This window comes from Perognathus longimembris, chromosome 9 (assembly GCF_023159225.1).
Source record: "Perognathus longimembris pacificus isolate PPM17 chromosome 9, ASM2315922v1, whole genome shotgun sequence".
Taxonomy (NCBI): domain Eukaryota; kingdom Metazoa; phylum Chordata; class Mammalia; order Rodentia; family Heteromyidae; genus Perognathus; species Perognathus longimembris.
In genome coordinates, this window is record NC_063169.1 from 4663277 (window position 1) to 4687145 (window position 23869).

Here is a 23869-nt window from a genome sequence, read left to right on the forward strand (position 1 = left end):
GATTGTATCTGCATTAACTTTGAATACAGCATGAGAAAAAATAATCTACACAAAATGAATTTGATTCAAATTCCGAAAGATCTTAATTATAAAGCTTCTTAAAAGGAATTAGGTCAAAGAAAATAATGTCATAATTTTGTTTGAGGAACCTTTAGAAATCCCTGAAGGGATGAAATTTTGGCATTAAGATTGGATTTTAAAGGTGGATAATACTCCAGGATGAACCCAAGTGTTGAATGACTCTGCACCTGTGATCATATAAAATAATATTTACCAAAAAAAAAAAAAAAAAGATTGGGTCTTGCTGGAAGTTTGGCTCAGGTGGTAGATTAGTAGCCTCCCAAGCACAAGGCCCTGAGGTCAAATCCCAGTCCTACCACACACACAAAAAAGGAATTTCAAATCCAAGGGACATCGATCAAGACATACCGTACTTATAAGCTGACCTGTTGAATTAAGACCAAGTTGGGCCTTATCTACACATTTTGTCTGTCATTCACAAATTACATATAACTCATATTAGATGTGACTACAAACTTTTATAGCCAATCACCTAAGTCCTGAATAATCTCAATATTACATAAGCTGCATAACCAAAAGCATTAGCTGTGAACACATATTAATGGAGGAAAAACAACAGATTGCAATTTTGTTAATCCAATACCAAAATAGAGAATAAACACATATCCGAAAATTCAGCAGGAAAAAAATCAATAAATTATCCCGGCACTTATGGCTCATGCCTATAATCCTAGCTACTTAGGAGACTGAGGTCTGATTATCCATTCCAAGCCAGCCAATAATCACATGAAAAAATGCTCAACATCTCTGGCCATAAAGGAAATGCAAATCAAAACAACCCTGACGTCACCCCAGTCAGAACGGCCATTATCAAGAAAACAAGCAATAAGAGAGGCAGACAGGATACAGTCAGAGGGAACCCCAGGACACTATTGGTGGGAATGCAAACTTGTTCAACCATTCTGGAAAGCAGTGTGGAGGTTCCACAAAATACTAAACATGGAGCTTCCCTGTGATCTGGAATTTCCACTCAGGATACAGTAAAGACACTAGCACAAACATGTTTCTTGCAGCACTATCCACATTGTCCAGGCATGAAAACAGCGTAGATGCCCCTCAGTGGATGAACGGATCAAGAAAATGTGGTATATATACACAATGGAATTTTACTCATCCATTAGAAAGAAGGATATTGTCTCATTTGTAAAGAAATGGAAAGAACTAGAAAAATGTATGTTAAGTAAAGTAAGTCAGACGCAGAGAGACAAAGGATACACGTTTTTCCCTTATATGTGGAAGCTAAATTTATAAATAAAGACACTGGGTGATATGTAAATGTACACAAATGTGTTAACTGAAATATGGGCAATTCAAGAGAGATCTCAAATTGTGTAATTCCTTAGAAAGGCAAAATCAAAATTTAACAAAATAAAACACCAGAAAGCAGGTATTTGAAAGGGATGGGGTGGCATAAAGAGGTATACAATGGAAGAGGAAATGAGGCAGATAATGCATCCCCAAATCTACTGTATATCCTACAAAACTAGGAAGAGTGAGGGATGGGTGAGAATGTTGAAAGAGTGACATTGATCAATATGTATTGTATTCATAAACTGCTTTGTTAAATGACAATCCCTTTCCACACTACTTAAACATAGTAAGTTAAAAAACAAAAACAACACTGGCACCAAACTTTTGAGATGCACCATTATAGACACATAAAGCCACATTCTCTTTCATTTACTTTAGAGTGGGAATAATGGTTCTGGCCACAACCTAGTTCTGAAATTCCTTTTGTCATTGTTTGATGAAATCTTTTTGAGGCAGAAAAAGTACTCCTGGGATTTTACAGATATTGCCACAATGTTTCATTATGTACTAATAGATGCCAAAGCTAACTCTGGATCATCAATCCATAAACAAATTCCCGTCAACAAATTAATGTCTCAGGCAATTAGTACCACAAATCATTTTTCAGTGTAGCATCAATGTAATCCCTAGAGGAAGCAGGGAAGAACATTTAAAACCAGCTCACAGCCAAAGCATCGGAAAAGCAAAGGCAACTTTTAAAAGTCCGTCAAGTTTTATATTCAATAGGAGCAACTAGAACTTGCTAAGGAAATTTCAATCTCCAAAATAATGTTGAAGGAAATTATTCCGCTTCTTATTTCCAAATATGTACAGCTGTTTGGCTCCTGACAAAGACTGATAAATGAGAATGTGTGTCAGGATTTCAGGAAGAAAACATCTCTCCACAGGCTAAGCAAAATGAGTTATTAGGCCTCTATCCACTGACAAACTCATGTTGAAATATGGTATTAAAATATTCTGGGGCTGGGAATATGGCCTAGTGGTAGAGTGCTTACCTCACATACATGAAGCCCTGAGTTCAATTCCTCAGTACCACATATGTAGAAAAAAAAAAAAAGTGGTGCTGTGGCTCAAGTGGTAGAGTGCTAGCCTCGAGCAAAAAGAAGCCAGTGCTCAGACCTGAGTGAGTCCAAGCCCCAGGACTGGAAAAAAATATATATATATATATTCTGAAGCCTGGTGCCAGTGTTTCATGCCTGCAATCCTGGCTACTCAAGACACTGAGATCTGAGGATCATGGTTCAAATCCAGCCTAGGTAGAAAAGTCCCTGTGAGATTCTTACCTCCAATTAATCACTAGAAAATCAGAAGTAGTGCTGGGGCTCAGAGTGGTAGAGCAAAAGAGCTCAGGGACAGCACTCAGGCCTTGAGTTCAAGTCCTACAACTAACTGACATACATACACACATCTATACATACATACGTAAAACTGTTCTGACATTAACCTCAATTCATGCAACATGATTACCATAATCAATCAAATAAAATAAGAATAACATGAAATGTGCTGCTTAAAATTCTACCACAACATTGACAAATCAAACAGTTTTAAGTATTTAATCAGATTTGAATTATTGATGATGGGGAATTATTACCAAATTTATAATTCCATAGAATTTTTATGTTTGTGTGTGCCTTTGCTCCTTTGATTTTTATTTGTTCCATCTTTTAAAGGAAATATTTGTAGCTCCATCTTTTAAGTTTCCCAACTAATTTTTTTTAATGAGACTACCTACCACCAGTGGTTAGCTACTGCAGAGACTCTCTTCCTAGACATGCTGGGTGGGGAATCTTAATACCAAGTCTGCTTTGAGGCAGATCTCTGTCCGGGCAAATGACTGGTGGCCAAACTAATTTTGTGACACTAAAATTCAATAAATCCACCAAGAAGAGAACAGTACTGCTATCAATTTTTTTATTTAATAAAATGTATGCAATTTAGCAAGTTATCAACTGATTGAAGAATATAAAAAAATTAGACATAATAAAATGGAGTATTTAAAGTTGACAATTGCTAATCAGGTTTTGGCTCCTGTAAAACTTTGTTTTAAAGGCTTTTAAATAATTCTTATTTCTTAGGAGCCAATGAAACAATAAAATGTAAGTTCCACGAGTTCATAGATAAGCCTATTTTTTCACTGATTCAAAACACAATTACAGCACTGATACCCAGCAGATATTCAATATATATTTGCAAACCAGAAAAAGGTTGTATTAAACCAAGTAAGGTCTTTCTTTATAAATTCTAACCTTGTTTTTTAAGGAATAGTAATAGCTTTTCTTATCCCTCAGGACCCTTTGGTCTACTGTATTTTTACTTTAATCAATATAAAACATAAAACATAATATAATGTACTTACATAATTATTGCTGCAGACAGGCCCATATCCTAAATGTTCTCTCTTTCAACATTCACAAGTTTCTGAAAAGAAGTAGGGAATATAATGTGCTTTCTTAATAAATGAAACTAGTTTTCTTGTCCCACTGTAAATCAAATAGGAATATGTAAGGTCTAATTTATTGACTGTACTACGTCCTCCGTTGTTTAGTCAAGTTTATGGAAACCATATTCTCTTCTCTACCTTTCCATATCTGATTCACATCACCTACAATGCTTGCCTCTAGGTCTTTCAGGAGAAAAACACTGAGTTACAGGAAGGGAGAAGAGCTAAAGGGTCAAGCATCACACCCTTTCCAGAGACTGACCAGGCCCTGGAACCGCCTGCACTGCTGTGGAAGTCCACAGTGCGAATCAGGGCAGGTGCTGGAGAGCATCTATTGTTCCTAGTTCTGCATACAGATGAGGCCAGTGAGGGTACCTTCATTTTCTAATTTGTAACTAGGTTAGATCTCCGCATATCCCACTCTTTCCTGGAAATATGTGTGTGTGTGTGTGTGTATGTGTGTACATACATATGTATGTATGTATGTATGTATGTATGTATGTATGTATGTATGTATGTATGTTTTAGGAGCTCCATCTTGGGAATGCGGGATCAAAGTCTGAGAAAATCCACTATAAGAACAATGCCAGGGTATGAACAGATAGTACCCTGGGGGGACAACTGGAGTGGGAAGAAGCTGTCTCTTCCCGTGCAGTAGTGATTGCGGTGCAAAGGGCCAGCGGAAGCGGACTGGCATTTTTGCCCACCAGGGTAGCACGGCCCGCACCCCCATGCCCCGCCACCTCTGCGCCCCAGCTCTTGGTGCAAGAACAGCAGCGTGCATGTCAGCCATGCACCTCGGCTCTGCCAACGGGCTGGCTCCACACGTTGCCAGAAAAAGGAGATTGAAGCCATGTGTTCATTCATCTCTTCCAGGAGCAGCTCAAACACAACTGCCTCCAAAACACCCAGTCAGCAAGAACGCGCGCACGCGTGGAGCCAGGAGCAGGAACTGGTAGGTGGTGAGCGACACCCCAACTTGATGGAGAAGCACCCACGTGGGTGAGCAGCAGCTGGATAGGAAGAATCAACCCGTCCCAAGAGACTCCATGCGGCTGGCTTACTGACATGAGCAAAATAGGATGGAGAAGTGCCATTTGAGCCTTCACTGTGGAGCTGCGTGGTCCAGGGCGGACAGCTCGGGATGAGGTGGGAGCGCATCACCTATTCGCCTTCTGACATCTTCCCGGTCCTCTGCCCTAGCGGCAGGAAGATGGACCACACACCAAGCTCCTGGTGCCCAGCCTCACCCCAGAGCTGCACAAAGGAGTAACTTCAGCCTGCTCGCTGGAAATTGGACTCCAAACACTTCACTCAAAATAGATGTGTGTTCCCAGTTGTAGAATTCTTTTTGGGTGGCTTTATGGTTGCGGTTCTCCATAACCTCTCTCTATTTTAAGCATTTTGATAGTTTGGTTTAAGAACGTTTTCACTGGGTTTAGGACTAAATAGACTTATGGGAAATCTCTGTCAATCCTAGAAAACGATCAGATTTCACTGCAGACGCTGCATGGAGGAATGAGTTATGGTGGCTTTCGTCTCAGGTTAATTTTATGTTGCAAATCATTTTTCCAATAGTCATAACTATAATCTAATAGTCATTTTGAAAAGCATATTAATGCTTGGGTTTTAAGATCTATGGTTATAGTTCTTTTATACAAAAGGCATGCTATTTGTTTAAGGAAGAATTTTTGTATCTGAAAAAGTTGCTGGCTATCTTAGAGAATCTTTCAATATATATTTTAAAATACCTTCTTAAAAGTTTGGGATTATCCTGACAAGATTAAACAAACTCTAACTTAGAGCAACCCTCTCTCGGTGGAAAAATTCAAACTGGCTCTGTGTTTAAAGAATTGTTGACAGTCTCTGTTCACTTTTCTAGGTGACTATGCAAGTATTCCTATAGAATTCTTCCTTCACCACCAAAACCTACATTTCACGTAGCACTCTTCCATAATTTTAGTCAAATACTTCTAAATACATATAAAATGTTGCTCAATTTCTAAGGTAAAATATGACATTTGCACAATAAAAATAGGTAAAAGAAAATGAGTATCACATGTGATCACTATTAATATTCTTATTTCATATATTCCTAACTTTTGATTTTTTTAACAAGAAAAATTCCTGGGTGTCAGAACTCAGATGCTTCCTAGAGGCACTGTGTTTCAAGCCTTTTTTGTTTCAGCTCTTGTAGTTAAATGATAAAGAATATTAATGAGGAGAAGGTATCAGACCAAGCTTTGTGCTCTGTGCTTCTAAGTGAGATGAGCAGGAGAGAGAGAGAGAGAGAGTGAGTGATTCTTTGATTACAATAAGATCCTAAATAATCTTTCTAAGCAAAGCCCTTCAGGGTTTGGAGGTATGGCTCAGTTCATAGAGCCAATGAGCAAAAGCATCAGGTACCAAAATCTAGTCCCCGTCTTGGACCCAAAGAAGAAAGAAAATGAAAACAAAAAAAAAAAAGAAAGTGAAAGAGAACTACATTAAACAAGCTACCCATTAGCACCCCAACTTGATATCCTGTCGGCAAGGGGAATGCATTTTCTCAACAGAATAGATTTTTAAGAGTCTTGAACTCTTGGAATTTTCACCTGTAAGTAATTTTGCTCCATGGGATATTGATAAAATTTTGAAACCAGCCTAAGAACCAAAAAGAATCTACGGGGCTGGGGATATAGCCTAGTGGCAAGAGTGCCTGCCTCATATACACGAGGCCCTAGGTTCGATTCCCCAGCACCACATATACAGAAAACGGCCAGAAGCGGCGCTGTGGCTCAAGTGGCAGAGTGCTAGCCTTGAGCGGGAAGAAGCCAGGGACAGTTCTCAGGCCCTGAGTCCAAGGCCCAGGACTGGCCAAAAAAAAAAAAAAAAAAAGAATCTAGATCATCTTATCTGGTGAAGTGGATTGAAATGGAATTGAGATGTATTAGTAAAGCCAGAGCAACTTGATCTCCACCCCTCCCACACACACACAAAGAGTTTTGATTTTTTTATGCATTTTATAATATCAAGCCCATGGAAAAAGTAGCATACAGTACAGTGACTCAGACTTACAACCCAAGTTATGTGAGACAGCTAAGTAAGAGGACTGCAGTCCATGGTTGGCTCAAGCAAAATGGAAAAGAATCTATGTGGGGAAAAAAAAATCATCAAAACCAAAAAGGCTTGGGAAGGGGCTCAAGTACTAGAATACTTACTTGGTAAATACTAGGCCCTGAGTTCAAACCCTCCCAAAAGTCGCATATAAAACGATCTTTGACTAGACATAGTTGCATATGGAGAAAGATAAGTGCATTGATATGCATCCTCATTTTGCATATTTTGAAAACACACATATGCAACAGAATAAGAAATAAGAAAATATTAATGGATCATATCTTTATGGGAGAAACAGTCAATTATTTTTACATTTGAGATTTTTCAATTTTTCTCTACAATCCCCCAAAATAAGGTTCTTAATATTGCTCAATATCAATATGATTTTATTCATTTATAAAGTGCATCACATTTTAAAAATTCTGTTTTTCCCCAAACCTTCAAATGTTCAACATATTTTCCAAAGTCATTATTTTCAAACCACACTCAAAACTACCCACAAACATGACTTGATTACTCAAAACACATTCAGTTCCAAGTCTTAGATAACCAGCTCAAAATAATTTATTGGGGAAGGAAAAAATGGAAATGCATTTGTTTTCTATAACTGAAACATTCAAGGTAACTTTGATTCTGAGGTAGCTACATCATCAACTTGGATTTTGTCATGGTCCAAAGACTGGATTTTGTGAACCAAGATAATAACTCACTGGGAACTTTGACATATTAATACTCCATTGTAAAAACAAAAAATTTAATGACTGAAAAACACTTCTTAAGCTTTTGTTTTAATTTTAAATCCCATCAATTAACTGTGTGTCTGTGTGCGTGCATGCACACGCGTGTGCCAGTCCTGGGGCTTGAATTCCAGGCCTGGGTGCTGTCTCTGAGCTCTTTTTGATCAAGGCTAGAGCTCTACCAGCTGAACCACAGCTCCACTTCCAGTTTTTTTGTGTGTGGTTAATTGGAGATAGGAGTCTCACCGACTGTCCTTCCGGGCCTGGCTTTGTGAATCACAATCCTCAGAGCTCAGCCTCCCGACTAGCTAGAATTAAAGGTGCGCACCACTGACTGCCTACCTTCTACTGACTGTATTTTAATAATCACGTACAACTAAGCTTTGAAATGTAATTGTGTCCATTCTCTTAAATATATATTGTGTGTGTGACAGTTCTGGGACTTGAACTCAAAGCCTGGACACTGTCCCTGAGATCTTTTTGCTCAGGGTAGCTCTCTTCCACAGCTCCACTTGAGCCACTGCAACACTTCCAGCTTTGGGGAACTGTCCTGCCTGAGCTGACTTTGAACCGCAGGCCTCACTCTTGGCCTCCTCAGTTAGGATTACAACATGAGCCACTAGCGCAGGGCCTCTCTTAAATATTTTAAACCATAGTTAGAAATACAATATATTTAATTTCCTCCTAAAGTACCCAAAGATGACTAAAAGAGCCTTCTCGTGTTCTTCAGTAATTCTCATAAAGCTACAAATATAAATATGATGACCTTCGGGATTTCACATATGTTCTAACATTATTTTAAAAGACTGCAAGATTCCAACCAAAAATCACAAGCTTAAACCAGTTGTTCAAGTTGTTACTTGTTCATTTATCACTCTACTAGGATAAAATCTCCCATCAATTCTTAAACAGCTTAACATACTTACTGAAATCTGCTCATATTGTGTTTCATCACAAGTGGTAGTGCTGTAGGTTTGGTTTATTTCATCACTCTATAATGAGACATCAGAACCGGAATGGGATTTCTTTGCAGAGTTATATGCATGGGACCACAAGTGGCCAAGAACCTTCTCAGCTAAAGTTTCTTGAAGACGGAGGTTTAGTCTTAGATGTGACCTCTAATAGGAAATATCTAAGGTTGAAATGGTATATCCCTAAAGGCTCTACTAAATATATTTTTTGTGATTAGTATATTATGGTGTTTACTTTGAAGTCCTTAGAATCCATGTCTTTCTGTTGAATCCTATCACTTCCCAGTGTGTGTGTGTGGGGGGGGGTGGGTGTGTGTGTGTACTGTGGCTATTACTGGGCTTTTTCATTCAAGGATAGCACTCTACCACTCAGTCACAGTTCCACTTCCGGTTGCTTTGTGGGTGATTGGAGATAATGGTCTCCCAGTCTTTCTTCATGCTGGCTTCAAACCACAGTCCTCAGATCAGGACCTCCTGAGTATTTAGGATTAAGTGTATGAGCCACCAGTGCCCAGTTCCTATTTTGACTCCATCTCAGAAAATAAAAACCTTTGAGATCAAATAACCATTTCTATGAGTTACACAGTATTTGCTTTCAGAAAGGATAGAGGTATGGCTAAAAGGTGTGTGAGAGTTGTACTGTGTGTATTTGTATTTAGTTTTTAATGGCTACACGTCCACATGGTTCTCCATGCGTGTTACCTTAGTCTAGGGTTGCTCTGCTGTCTAGGGATATTTATATCATCTGTAGCACTCTAAGGATGGGCTTCACAGTGCATGTGCACAATCCAGAGAAGCACCCTTCTCATGGGCTATCATGTGAACTGGATCTTCTGAAACTGACATGTGGAAGGGACTTTCATAAAAAATACTGATGCTAATGCGTGGGACTAGGACATTCTTTTCTTTTTTGTCTTTTTTATTTTTTAATTTATTTTCAACCTCTTAAGTTGTCAAAGGGTTTATCTAGGGGAAGATGGTAAACACCTGTTAGCTTGTTAAAGGGATTTTCTAGGGGATGATGGTAAAAACTGTTAAGTTGTTAAAGGATTTTCTGGGGGATGGTGGTAAACACCTGTTAAGTTGTTAAAGGGACTCTCTAGGTGAAGGTGGAAGCAAACTGTTAAGTTTTCAAGGAAATGGTTGTAAACAGCTCTTAAATTGGTACAGGGATTATCCAGGGGCTGATGGTAACAAACTGTTAAATTGTTAAAGGGATTATCTGGGGGATGATGTTAAACACCTGTTAGGTTGTAAAAAGGGATCATCTAGGGGATGATGGTAAATACCTGTTAGGTTGTTAAAAGGGTTCCCAAAGGGATGATGGTCAACAACTGATAAATTGTTAAAGGGATTATCTAGAGGATGATGGCAAACACCTATTAGGTTCTTAAAGGTATTTTCTAGGGGTGATGGTAAATACCTGGTAGGTTGGTAAAGGGATTATCTAGGGAATGATGTTTATACACTGTTATGTTTTAAAGGGATTATCTAGCAGATGATTGTATCAAACTATTAGATTGTTAAATGGATTATCTCAGGAATGATGGTAAACAACTGTTAAATTGTTAAAAGGATTATCCAGGGGATGATGGTAAATACTTGTTAAAGGGATTCTCTAGGGGAGATAGTAACAAAGTGTTAAATTGTTAAAGGGATTATCTCTGGGCTGGGAATATGGCCTAGTGGCAAGAGTGCTTGCCTTGTATACATGAAGCCCTGGGTTCAATTCCTCAGCACCACATATATAGAAAAGGCCAGAAGTGGCGCTGTGGCTCAAGTGGCAGAGTGCTAGCCTTGAGCAAAAAGAACCCAGGGACAGTGTTTAGGCCCTGAGTTCAAGCCCCAGGACTGGCAAAAAAAGGGGGGGGAGGGATTATTTCAGGGATGCTGGTATATATCTATGAGGTGTTGCTAAAGGGGTTATCTAGGAGATGATGGTAACATTATCTAGGAGATGATGTTAAATTTGACATTCTTTTCACGTGATGAAGTCTTCATTGCTTTATATTTTCTTCTGTCCTGCATCTTATTTGTTGCGTGATGAGGTTTCTTTTTAACACGTCCATACCTTGATTAGTGTGACCCCTCCATAGTTCCCCTTCATACACTTTCTTTGTTGTAAACCAAACTTCATTGTTCATTTTTACACATCTGCATATAGCACTCTTATGAGCTAGGTTTGCAACTCCGAGTCTAACCACCATTAGCTTCTCCCATATGCCCTAAGCTTCAGTTACAGCCTCGAAGATCACTGTAACAACCAAGAGGGTAAAGGGAAATTCCAATGGAGGCCTGTCTTCACTCACAAGTCAACTTAGTACAGTCAGGGCTGTGTTTCTGTCACCTCTCCATCCCTTTCCCATTCCTTCCCCTTTCCCCTTCCCATCATGTTCTCTTCCATTTCCTATCTTCTTTCTAAGGCAGTCTCTTTAGAAATCACAGAAAAGGTAGATGCCGTATATCCAATCTCTAGGCTAAAAGTTTCTTTCTTGGAAGTCAGGTCTGAGTTAGAATCTCATACCTCTTCCGAAACAGCTGTAGCATATGGCCGTGATGTTTATCTCCCTGTGCCTTCGAGTCAGAGAAATTTTCACAAAGATAGGAAGAATTTTTCCATCACATTGTCTTGGAGAGAGTTAAGCAGATATTTATAAATATGTAGCACAGTGGCTGATGACTTATTTCAACCAAGAAAGAAACGTAAGGGCAGTGCAGGCACAAATGCAACCCAGGCAGGCAATCTCCACCCAGCTCTTCTCCCTCTGTATTGTCCCTGGCTCTCCTCTTCCTCACAGAAATGCTCAGTGTTCTTTGATTCTTCCGTCTTCTCACTGTTTGTTCTTCTGGCTCATAATGGCCTCCGTGAGACTGCTTAGGCAGTTCAGAACACACCAAATTTTATATTCAGGAAGCACTAAGACCGTAATTTTTAAAGAACACAAATAACTTGCCTAGACCATAGCTTTTTAAAATTCTCCCATAAGCAGAAATGGAACTGAAAATCAACATGAGAAATAAAAAAGTGATTGTGTGTACCCTGTCCTGATTTAATTTACATTCAGAAGACTATTTTTAAAAGTTTAGGCTCAAGCTATTTCAGCAGTGGCACTCACTAGTCCCTATGTTGGAAATGAACTATACAACTTGGGGTGGGAGGTGGGTAAGGAAGGAAAAACCTGGGGGGAAATGGGAGAGGGGTGACACTGTTCAGAAAGAAATGTACTCATTACCTGATTTTTGTAACTGTAATCCTGTACATCACCTTTCCAACAAAAATTTAAAATCATATAAATAAATAAAAGTATGAGCATCTGAAAGACAAAAATAAGTAAATAAATAATAAAAGTTTAGGCTCCATTGATTTGATGTAACTATTGGGTCATTTTAGCTTTGTCCTGCATGAAATTACTCTTTTCACCAAGTCGCTACAGTAATTCATTCTCATCTAGTAGACCATAAAGAACGAAATGGAAATAATGGACTATGATTTATACTGGTTTATTTTTTGTAATTTCTCCAATTTCTAGCCCAAACTCCAATACATACTAGCATATGATTATCCCCTTCAAAAATGTAATAAAGTATAAATAATGTAATAATCAAAATTAAAAAATAAAAGTTGGGTGCCAGTGGTTCATGCTTGTAATCCAGGCTACCTGGCTACTTAGGAGGCCGAGAACTGAGGATCACAGTTCAAAGCCAGCCTGGGCAAGAACGTCTGTGAGACTCTTACCTCCAATTCAGTCATAGAAAAAGACAGAATTGGCGTTGTGGCTCAAGTGGTAGAGTGCTAGCCTTGAGCAAGAGGGAACTCGGGGAGAATGTTTAGGCCCAGAGTTCAAGCCTCAGGACTAGCAAAAAAGTAAAATAAAATAATGAAAAATAATGTAGAGTGTAGGGGACCACTCATCTTTAATGAGCTGACTAAAATATAATGCAAAAAGAGATCTTCAAATACTGTAGAATAATGTGGAAATCTAACTGGATGAAATGCAATATCATCACTTAGAAAAATATTAAGAGAGTAGAGAGAGGTGTCTAGAAATCAAAATTCGATCAAGTTTGAAATTAAAAAAAAAATACTACAAGAAAGTGTGTCCTCATGCATTTTTACAGATCAACCGAGACACATTATTCTAGAGTTGCTGATGCTGAGAACCTTCTCTGTCTCTTTCTAGTAGCTTCCTACCCCTGCTCTTTGGTATAACAAAATATTCTGACAAGTTTTCCATCCAAGGATGTCTGTTTTACTATTATTATTAATTGAAAATAAAAGAGGGTTAGCCTGGCACTGGTAGCTCACACCTGTAATCCCAGCTACTCAGGAGTCTAAGATCTGAGGATCACTGTTTACAGCCAGCCCTCGCAGGCAAGTGCATGAGACTCATGTCTACAGTTAAATACCAGAAAGCCAGACGTGGCACTGTGGCTCAAGTGCTAGAGCTCTCATCTTGAGCAAATATGCTTAGGGACAGTGCCCAGGCCCCGAGTTCAAGCCCCATGGCCAGAACACACACACACACACACACACACACACACACACACACACACACACACACGTACATGCAAGGGGAAAGGATTAGTTAACCAAAAACATAATTGCATAGCATTTCATGGTTATACATTTATTTTGACAAAAGTCATTGTATTTGGTCTTCACTGAAACTCTCTGTAGTGTTCTCTAGAGATATATTTACTCTCAGTTTTAGACGAAAGCTTGAAATTCAGAGTGAATAGATTTGCCAAAGAGTGTAGTGAAGAGAGCCAAAGTTCAAACCAAAAGTGGCCATAACAGTAAAGTTTGGCATCAGACACCTTATGTGATTGTTCTTAGTGACACGGGAGGGAAACGGATGTTCCTGTGGAAAGATGGACTGCACTTGCTGACAGAGAACAGGAAACGCCGCCGAGGGAAGGTTCCTCTTTGCCTGCCTCCCCAAATGACTTTGAATTCTTTTGCTCTCAAATGCCTTTTCTTGCTTTCTTGTCTACCCATAAAACTTAACTGTTGCAGAACTAAAAAGAATGAGTAGGAATTATAGTTCTCACCAGTTTTGATTGGTATAACCACCAGTTCTCGTATCACACAGGAAAAGGAGTAATGTAAATAGTCCAAAATATGTTCTCTTGAATATTTATCTTCGTCATATAACTGCTTTAAAGGCACATATATCCCTATAAATAACTCCACTGAATTACAAGCCATGTTGCCATAGTAATAGGAATCAGTGAATACATAAATAGCTACCGTTGAACCACAGGGGATGGAGTGTGTAATTTGAGGGTATGGTTTGGCCCCCATTGCTGCGTATCCTGCCGCAGACCGTAGGAACTGAGGAACCCATTTATCAACCGTGGAGGCCTCAATGGCAGCCTTCACCATGTACAGAACACACCCACACCGTGTAGCAACCACCATCACCAGCTTTTCATGTGCAGCCGCACGGTTCTGAGCCTAAGTGAAGGTCTTTGGTTCTATGCTATTAGAGATGTTCCAGGTGACACAGGAGACTTCCGAAGGTAAGAAAATTGAGAATGTAGGAGCAACTTGTGCAAACACTAAATGATGCATGACACCGTACACCAGCTCATTTGGGAAGAAAGTTATTTCTGTACAAAATGATGGGAAATGACAAAGTTATTAAGTAGCCTGCCGGAGATGTGTGAATCATAACTAGAGCCAGCTAGACTCATCATGTACTGTGGGTTTTTTCCTCTTCTTTCAATATCAAATCAAAGCAGAGTCGGCAGGGCGATTGGTGTCCTTGCTTTAATGGTAGGTCCTATGGATGGAAGAGTTGCTATGGCATCAGCACGACCTTCAATCAGTACTCGTGGCCCTGGTCCCTTGCGTCCTTTTGCTGTGATAAATGTGGTATCTGTGTGATTTCATGAACTCTCCCCCTGGATCCGAAGAGCACAAGGACTAGGCACCTTATTTGTGTCTCACAGCATCACGGAAGCTAGCAGAAGCATTAAGTGGGAAGACGGCCAACAGAGGGGGGTCAGAGAGGTTTCTTGTCCACTGAATGGAATCCTGGCATAGCTAAGATGATCCAGTTGTTCTTGGCTACAGGGAACAGATCTACAGAACACACACACACACACTCACGCACGCACACACGCATGCATGTACATCGATTGTCTGTGGTAGACTAGCATTCCTAGTAATAATTCTTCACCCTTCCTTTCCTCTTTAATGCAATTTTATTTTAAATACTTTATGTCAACAAGTATCATTTCTTTGTGAAACGTCTAAGATGGAGCCTAGACAAAGGTGAGGCTGAGGACAGTGGAAGCCATGGCTGAGTTCACGGGAGCAGAGGCTTTCGGGATTCCACGGGAATAAAGAAATGAATGGCTCCACAGTCCTGTGGCGAGAGGAAGAACAGGGTGGAGTTTTCTGCAAGAATGGAAGGTCTGTGTGGGGAAGAAGGAGGCCCGGGACTCACTGTTCCCAGACCTGACCATAGTGGCTCTGGTGGGAACCAGAAAGCACATGGTACCCTGGAGGAAACCCTCTGGTTCCCCCTCCTCCCCTCCCTCCCCCCCCTTCCCCTCCCCCTCCCCCCCCCCCCCCCCCGGCCTTGGGTCCTCCAACAACTGCTTGTGGCTTCTTTGTCAAGTCAGCCTTCCATCTGATCCGGAGGCTGGCCCCACAGTTTGCCATACTTCAGTGTTGCAGACCCTGGGAGTCCCTTCTGTGGTTATGTGTGTGTGTAACACACACAGACAGCCACACACACACATATACGTATATACATATATATATATATATCATATATAACCACAAAAAGGCTTTCCTTTCATTTTGGAAATTGCCTAAAATTTGAAAAGTTTTTCATCTGCATATCAGATTCACAGTTCAGTTCATACCTGCGGCGTACTGGGTGTGGTTCAAGTTGATGAGCACTTGTGTAGGCAGAAAAACCCCAATAACAACAATCTCTGGCCTCATGTGCTGGCACACGCCTAGAATCCAAGTTACTCAAAACACAGACATTAGGAGAATGGTTGTTAGATGTTAGTCCAGACAAAAAGTTACTGAGGGCTTCCTCCTCAGCAAACAAGCTGAGCACGGTGGTACACAACTATAATCTCATATCCATGGGAAGAATAAATGGGAGGACTGTGGTCTAAAGCCATTCTGTAGCTTTGTGAAGTCCCACCCCCCCGCATTGTTCCAGGTGTATGAGTCCTGGTCACCTGCTTAGGGGGTATTTGGGTGGTAAGAGAATCTTTAGGAGGAAGGACCTAGCGGAGACTTGGAGAGTTCTCAATAACCTTTTATTTATCAGTATAAGTTATTGTTCAATTTGGTAACAGAATTAGAAAATATTCAAATCACTTTTCAACAACTTGTGCCATTGTTATGAACATCAGTTATTATGAAGGAATCCTTGCAAGAACTAATTAAACCCCACAATTGTGCTGCTGAACTAATGGTGCCCGATTACTTCCGGTGTTTCAGTTCACGGGTACTGTTTGTTTCATAGTTGTTATTAGACTGATGAAAGTCTTACTCATGTTTAGAGTGGGGTGTTTTTTTCCCCATTTCCTCATATCTGCCATCCCGGCTCCAGTATGATATCTCTTGTCTCAGCTCATAATATTGCTCATTTTGAGTTATCTCTTAACGTAAATAACCAAATTTCTTAGTATAATGTTAACAAAAGGTACACGCATTGGGTATGAGCGCAAGACTGATACATCCTTCCAGGGAGGACATACAGTTCCTGTGCAGGAAATCTGAGGCATTAAACATGGCTACTCAATGTTTTGTCATTCGTGTCTTGATTCCCCATAGAAGAGCAGAAACTGAAGTTGCTAGAGTCTTGAAATTGGAATAGGAGTTAGATCTTTGTGCTATTCATGGAAGCTAGAGAAATGTAAAGGAGGAGTGATTAAAATGAGAGGTACATGATGACACTCTTTATGACTTCTCTTGCTATTTCCAGCAATCTGTCTCAAATTAGATATGTTTAGAATCTACGTCTGGAGAGATTTTTTTCTCTGCAAGGCATGAACTCATCTTACCATTTAGGAATCATTTTTCACTATGGAATACATGCAATGAAAATATGCACTGAAGTTGTCCAAGAAAGCATGTCTCTTCTCTTAGCACTTTTTCAGAAGTTTGAGCGGTGCACAAAAGCTGCTTTACTGTGCATGAGATGATTTCCTCTGAACACAAACAATTCTGACTCAGAGTGGCAGGGCCTAAAACATAAAGCACAATTATCCTTGAGAACGTTGTTAATGTCTACGGGAACTATTTTGACATACCACACATAACAGTGTGAGTCAAGAGAATCAAGCTAGTGAAACACGTCAAGTGTTACAACTCAAATTCTAAAATTCATCATTTCATGAATATTCAGTATCTGAAGTAATCACAAATTCCTATTTGCCACAAAACCTCACTGATGTTTGCAAAAGTTTGTCATCAGAAATCTCCAAATTAATATTTTCATAATAATAGAAAGTACCATCCTATTAAGCAGAATTATATGAACTTACTATGTCAGGAGACAAGCCTGTGGCCAATGGCTCCTGCCACTAATCCAAGCTACTCAGAAGGCAGAGATCTGAGCACTGTAATTTGAAGCCATCCTGGACAGACAAATCTTATCTGCACTTAATCAGGAGAAAGCTGCAATGGGGGTGTGGCTCAAGTGGTATAGTACTGGCCTTGAGCAAAAATGCTAAACAAGAGAGTGAGGCACTGGGTTCAAGGCCAAGTACCAACACACATACATACACACACACGTGCAGGCACACACACCACATACAGAGAGATGGATCTCTGAGCACTAATGGCTCACACCTGTAATCCCAGCTATTGTGGAGGCTTGATAGGAGGATCACAGTTCAAAGCCAGCCAGCCAGGCAGAGAGCTTTCAAACTATAATGCAGAACGTAGAGCTGTGGCTCAGGTGGTAGAGCACTAACCTTAAGCAGAAATGCTCAAGGACAGCACACAGGCCCTGAATTCAAGCCCCAGGGCCAGCACAGAAAAGGAAAAAATACACACACACACACACACACACACACACACACACACGAGCGATGAAATCTGCTAGTCACAACATGGCTCAACCCATGTTTCAAGCCATAATTACTCTTAAGGTGAAGACTGTTTGTCAATATTTGCATAGCTCCAAAAGCAAGGACTAATTCATATATTAGGCCACATCAGATTTTTGTCTTTTAATAAGCAGTCAGAAATTTTCTTGTTGTAAATTTTCTTCAAACTTTAGGAGCCAATATGAAGACTTATTTCCAAAGTATGACCAAACTGACAAATCACTTGTGACAAGATAATGTTCAAATCAGCCTACATTTTCCTTACAAATTAGAGTTTCACTGGTAAAGTCACTGTCTTGAAAAGAAAATTAGAGATAACCTAAGCACAGAGAAATTGCCTTACAATTTCCCTGTTATCAAGTAATTAGGGGAAATTGCTGTCTACTTCACTATTCTCAGTGCAACAAGTTCATCTATCTTTGTGACTCTAGGTATGAAAAAGGAACTTCCAAGCAAAGATGTCCAAGTTATAAAGGCAAGAAGAATATGGAGAATTTAAGTAACCACAACTTCAAGTCACGATATATGACAATTGTACATTTCCACAAATGGGAAAGGAAAGGGTACCACACCCTCCAAGACAATTTACTCATGGAATTCTTTTTTTTTTTCAAATTTTTATTATCAAACTGATGTACAGAGAGGTTACAGTTTCATACGTTAGGCATTGGGTACATTTCTTGAACTGTTTGTTACCTCCTCCCTCATTCCCCCCTCTTTCCTCCCCCTTTCCCTTTCCCCCCATGAGGTGTTCAGTTCATTTACACCAAACAGTTTTACAAGTATTGCTTTTGTAGTTGTTTTTCTTTTTTTTACCCTGTGTCTCTCTATTTTGGTATTCCCTTTCAATTTCCTAGTTCTAATACCAGTATAAACAGTTTCCAATATTCTCAGATAAGATTACAGAGATAGTGTAGATACAACCACAGGAAGGTGATACAAGAACAACATCAATAATAGAAGCTACTGTTACACATGGCACATTGAAAGTAGTTACAACTGTGATATAACAATCGTTTCCATAACATGGAGTTCATTTCACTTAGCATTATCTTATGTGTTCATAAGGGTATAGCTATTGGGCCCTTGTGATCCTCTGCTGTGACTTGCCTAAACCTGTGCTAATGATTCCCAATAAAGGAGACCATAGAGTCCATGTTTCTTTGGGTCTGGCTCACTTCACTTAGTGTAATTTTTTCCAAGTCCTTCCATTTCCTTACAAATAGGGCAATGTCATTCTTTCTGATAGAGGCATAAAATTCCATTGTGTATATGTACCACATTTTCCTGATCTATTTGTCTACTGAGGGGCATCAGGGTTGGTTCCAGATTCTAGCTATAACAAATTGTGCTGCGATGAACATTGTTGTGCTGGTGGCATTACTGTGATTTTGTTTGTGGTCTTTTGGGTAGATGCCCAAAAGTGGGGCTGCTGGGTCATAGGGGAGCTCTATGTTTAGCCTTCTGAGGAATCTCCATACTGCTTGCCAGAGTGGCTGAACCAGTTTACATTCCCACCAACAATGAAGTAGGGTTCCCTTTTGACCACATCCCCTCCAACAATTGTTATTGTTAGTTTTCTTGATATAGGACATTCTTACTGGGGTGAGATGGAATCTCAATGTTGTTTTGATTTGCATTTCTTTTATGGCCAGTGATATAGAGCACTTTTCATATGTCTCTTGGCCATTCTCATTTCCTCATCAGAGAAGTCTCTTGTAAGTCGTCTTTAGCCCACTTGATGAGGGGGCTATTGGTTCTTTGCGGTTTTGTTTTGGAGGAAGGTAATTTTTTTAGTTCTGCATATATTTTAGAGATGAGGCCTTTGTCCTACTCACGGTATTCTTAAAGTAGCTAGTTGCTTGAAATGTGTGGGAGTCCTTTCTGGTATGGTAGGTAATTCAACACAGAGAGCAATTAACGATCACTTGTGAGAAAATGCAGTACTAAAAAGGAAGGAAATGTGTGACGTGCAAGTCTCTCGTGCATTTCTCCAGGTCTGCCGTTGGCAGTCAGGGCTGTCATCTTAGCAGCTCCGGAGGCCCAAACCTGGAGAACCACAGTGTGAGCCCAGCCTGTGCACAAAGCTCCACTGGACTCCACCTTCGAAATCACCAGCAAAAATCAGAGCTGGAGCTGCGGCTCACGGTGTAGCGTGCCAGCCATGCGTTCCCAGGACCTGGAGTTCAAATCCTAGGACTTCAAAAAGAAAGGTACTTTTATTTAACTTATATTGTTTAACTCATAATACGAGTTGTTTAGATTTTCATATTAACAAGTTTGTGGAGGGGGACTGCTTTATTACAACCAAAACCATATGGGATTATGCAACAGATCTATTGAGTTTAATCCTATCTATGCTTTCAAAGCACACTACCGTGTTCAGTCAGTCTTCGTGCTGTCGGTATGGAAGCCACGGCAGTGAGCTTACAGTATACCTTGCCTTAGGCAGGCTGCATGCAAAGCAGATGCATTACAAACGATTCTGTGAAAGATGTTGTAATATTTGGTTCCTTTGTGCATAAAAACAAACTCCTTTTATTTGTGTTTATTGCTTCAGTTGTACAGTCATTCTTTCATCATTCATTTTATTTATTTATTTGCTTTTAAGTTTATTGTAAAGGTGATAGGCAGAGGGGTTATAGTTATGTAGGTCAGGTAATGAGTACATTTCTTTCTGAACGCTGTCCCCTATTCCCTCGTTTCCTCCCAGTTTTTCTCCTCCCATCCCCCCCCAAAGTTGTAAGGCTCATTCCCGTCATAGTGTCTAGTGAGTATCATGGCTGCATTGGTTCCCCCTTTGTCCTTCCATTTCTGTGCTTCTCCTTCCCCTTTACAAATCGGATAACTTTACATGTGAGACAAAAAGTACAGAAATCAAAAACAGCAACGAAAGAGAAAAAACAGAAAAGAACACCCAGAAAATAAAAACTTCTTCTTTCCATTTAAAATAAACTCTTACCAAACAGTACCTTTCAGCTGAGTGCAGAGGTACAGACAGGAACACAGCAATGCATAAGGATCATAAAGGTTATGAGAAATAGTCGTGCTGCCATTTACATTAGATGGTGAAGCCAAGGCCTTCCGTGACAAACAAAAACTAGAGGAATGCATGGCTACCAAACCAGCATTACAAAGAATTCTAAAGGGAGGAATACAAGCTGGAGAAAACCGTCAAAATCAAAGAAGAAATACATCAATTTAGTAGGCACAAGAAGAGGGGGAAAAGAAACAAAATACAAGAATTCAAGAAAATGGCAGGAAACATGACACATCTCTCTGTAATTACACTAAACCTTACCTAAATCTTAGTGGACTCAATTCTCCAATCAAAAGAAGAGTGGATCTGATCAAAACACAATTGAATATTTGCATTCTGCTTTGGTTTATTTTTTAATCGATTAAAGATATCACTAGTTATGATATATGTTTTTAATATATTACCTGTATGTCCCATTTATTGAATAAAAAAATATTTCAATCTCTGATCCTAGATAAAAGATTCAGATACAGACATTTTCACAAAATGGTGTACTATTAAATATAAAGAACCTTCAAGAATGTCATAAAGGCCGTCAAACTAACTTATAATAGAAAACAATGTTGTTTCAAAGAAGAAGGAGAAGAACACAGAAGAAGAAGTGGAGGAGGAGGAGAAGGAGGAGGAAGAAAGAGGAAGAGGAGGAGGAGGAGGAGGGGGAGGAGGGGGAGGAGGGGGAGGGGGAAGAAGGAGGAAGAGGAGGAGGAGGAGGAGGAGGAAGGGGAGGAGGAAGAAGGAGGAAGAGGAGAAGGAGGAGGAGGAGGGGGAGAAGGAAGAAGGAGGAAGAGGAGGAGGAGGAGGAGGGGGAGGAGGAAGAAGGAGGAAGAGGAGGAGGAGGAGAAGGAGGAGGAAGAAGGAGGAAGAGGAGGAGGAGGAGGGGGAGAAGGAAGAAGGAGGAAGAGGAGGAGGAGGAGGAGGGGGAGGAGGAACAAGGAGGAAGAGGAGGAGGAGGAGGAGGAGGGGGAGGAGGAAGAAGGAGGAAGAGGAGGAGGAGGAGGAGGAGGGGGAGAAGGAAGAAGGAGGAAGAGGAGGAGGAGGGGGAGGAGGAAGAAGGAGGAAGAGGAGGAGGAGGAGGAGGAGGGGGAGAAGGAAGAAGGAGGAAGAGGAGGAGGAGGAGGAGGAGGGGGAGGAGGAAGAAGGAGGAAGAGGAGGAGGAGGAGGAGGAGGAGGAGAAGGAGGAGGAAGAAGGAGGAAGAGGAGGAGGAGGAGGAGGAGGAGGAGGGGGAGAAGGAGTGGAAGAGGAAGAAGCGGAAGCGGAAGTGGAAGCAGTCTCAGCATAGGGTTTTTCTTTCCTTCACCAGCCTGACCAAAGAGAGAGAGAGAGAGAGAGAGAGAGAGAGTCAAGTTTGGACCAACATATATTGTAATCTAATCAGTCTCACTTTTTAAAGCAATAATTATATTCTATAAAAAGTTTCTTGCAACACTGAGTCATCAAATAATAAATCCGCTAAGGGGAAATGGTTCTTGCAAGTCTCTGGCCATAATATTGTCACCAATCAACCAACCAGTCAACAACCGATCATGTTTTATGTGTTATTTCTGTTTAAAGAAACTTTATTCAACATATATTGCTGATTCGATGACATCCAAAGACAGAGTCAGCAGCGTGTAAGTCACGCCTGGGTGAAAGTGTCTGGCGTGTCAGGCATGGTGGTTCAAGCCTGTAAACACCCTAGCTATTTAGGAGACAGGATCAGGGGAATCCGAACTCCAGGAGCTCTCAGGCAAAAGGACGTCAGTGAGACCCCATCTCACACAGTGGCTGGGCACGGCGGTGTATGCCTGCGACCCCAGCTGCAAGGGAGGCCCTGGGGCTGGGGGCAGTGGCTCTGTGCTAGCATCCTCACCAGCCCAGGCAGAAGGAGCAAAACTCACCTGGGCATACAGGGACTGCAGGTGCAGCTCCAGGGATAAAGCACTCTCCTGGCGAGCAGGAAGCCCTGAGTTCAATTCCCGATATTGCCCGAAACAAAAAGAGGGAAAAGATAAAGGGGAAAGCAAGGCCCTGACACATTTCACAGCCACCCTGTGCCACGAGCAAAGGCCACTCCCGGGTGACTTCACAGTCATACTTCAGCGCTACACGCCAGGGGCATTCTACACCGAAAGCTCTCAGCAAATAGCACGGCAAACACCAGCTCTGTGTTCCTGCACGGACCCGACAGAGGCCTGCGAAGACTGAGTGTGCAGAACGCAGCCGAAGGCCGGAACGCAGGCCAGGAGACTCAGGTGGCTCTGTCTGCGCCTGAGGATTCCCACCCGAGCAAGCCAGCAGATTGACAGCCCAAAGCAACACGAACCAGAATCCAGCCAACCCGCGTGCGCTGCCACCGGCTCATCCAGCTCATTAAGAAATACCAAAATAGCTTTCTAATTTTGCAGTGGAAATGATGTCTTCTCTCCGGAGAAGAGAGTGGGAGAATGCAGCCATGATACTCAATGAACAAGTGGGAAAGGAGAACTAGGAAAATGGAGGGGAGGAGGTGGGGTTGGGAGAGACGAGGGAGAAGGAGGGAGGCATTGATCCAGATGCACTGTAGTCACAAACTCACATGCGCAATTCAAACCTCTTTGTACGACTGCATGAAAATACTAAAAACAGTTAGTTTACAGAAAGCCATATATTTTAACCCATTCAAAACAGTTATCACCTGTTAGTGGCTCAAGCCTATAATCCTAGCTATTCAGGAAGCTGAGATCCAAGGATCAAAGTTCACAGCCAGCCTGGGCAGGAAAAGCCATGAGACTCTTATCTACTATAAACTAGTCAGAAAAAGACAGAGATGGTGTTGTGGATCTCAAGTGGCAGAGCACTAGCCTTGAGCATGAAGAGGCTAAGAGACAGGGCCCAGGACTGGAAACAGATATTAATCTCATAAAACAACAGCAATTTTCAGAGATTCTATGTTTCTAAAAGTAACAGGTCAAAGCAGAGGTGGATAAGGGATGCAGGTAAATTGAACTGTTCTCAATTTTCTGTGTTATACCAAGTTTAGCAGCCCACCTATACTCATCCCTTAGGATAAGCGAATTCTCTGAATGTAGAGTGTGGAATAATGCCCCCATTAGAAGAGAATTGCTAGCAATGACCCCA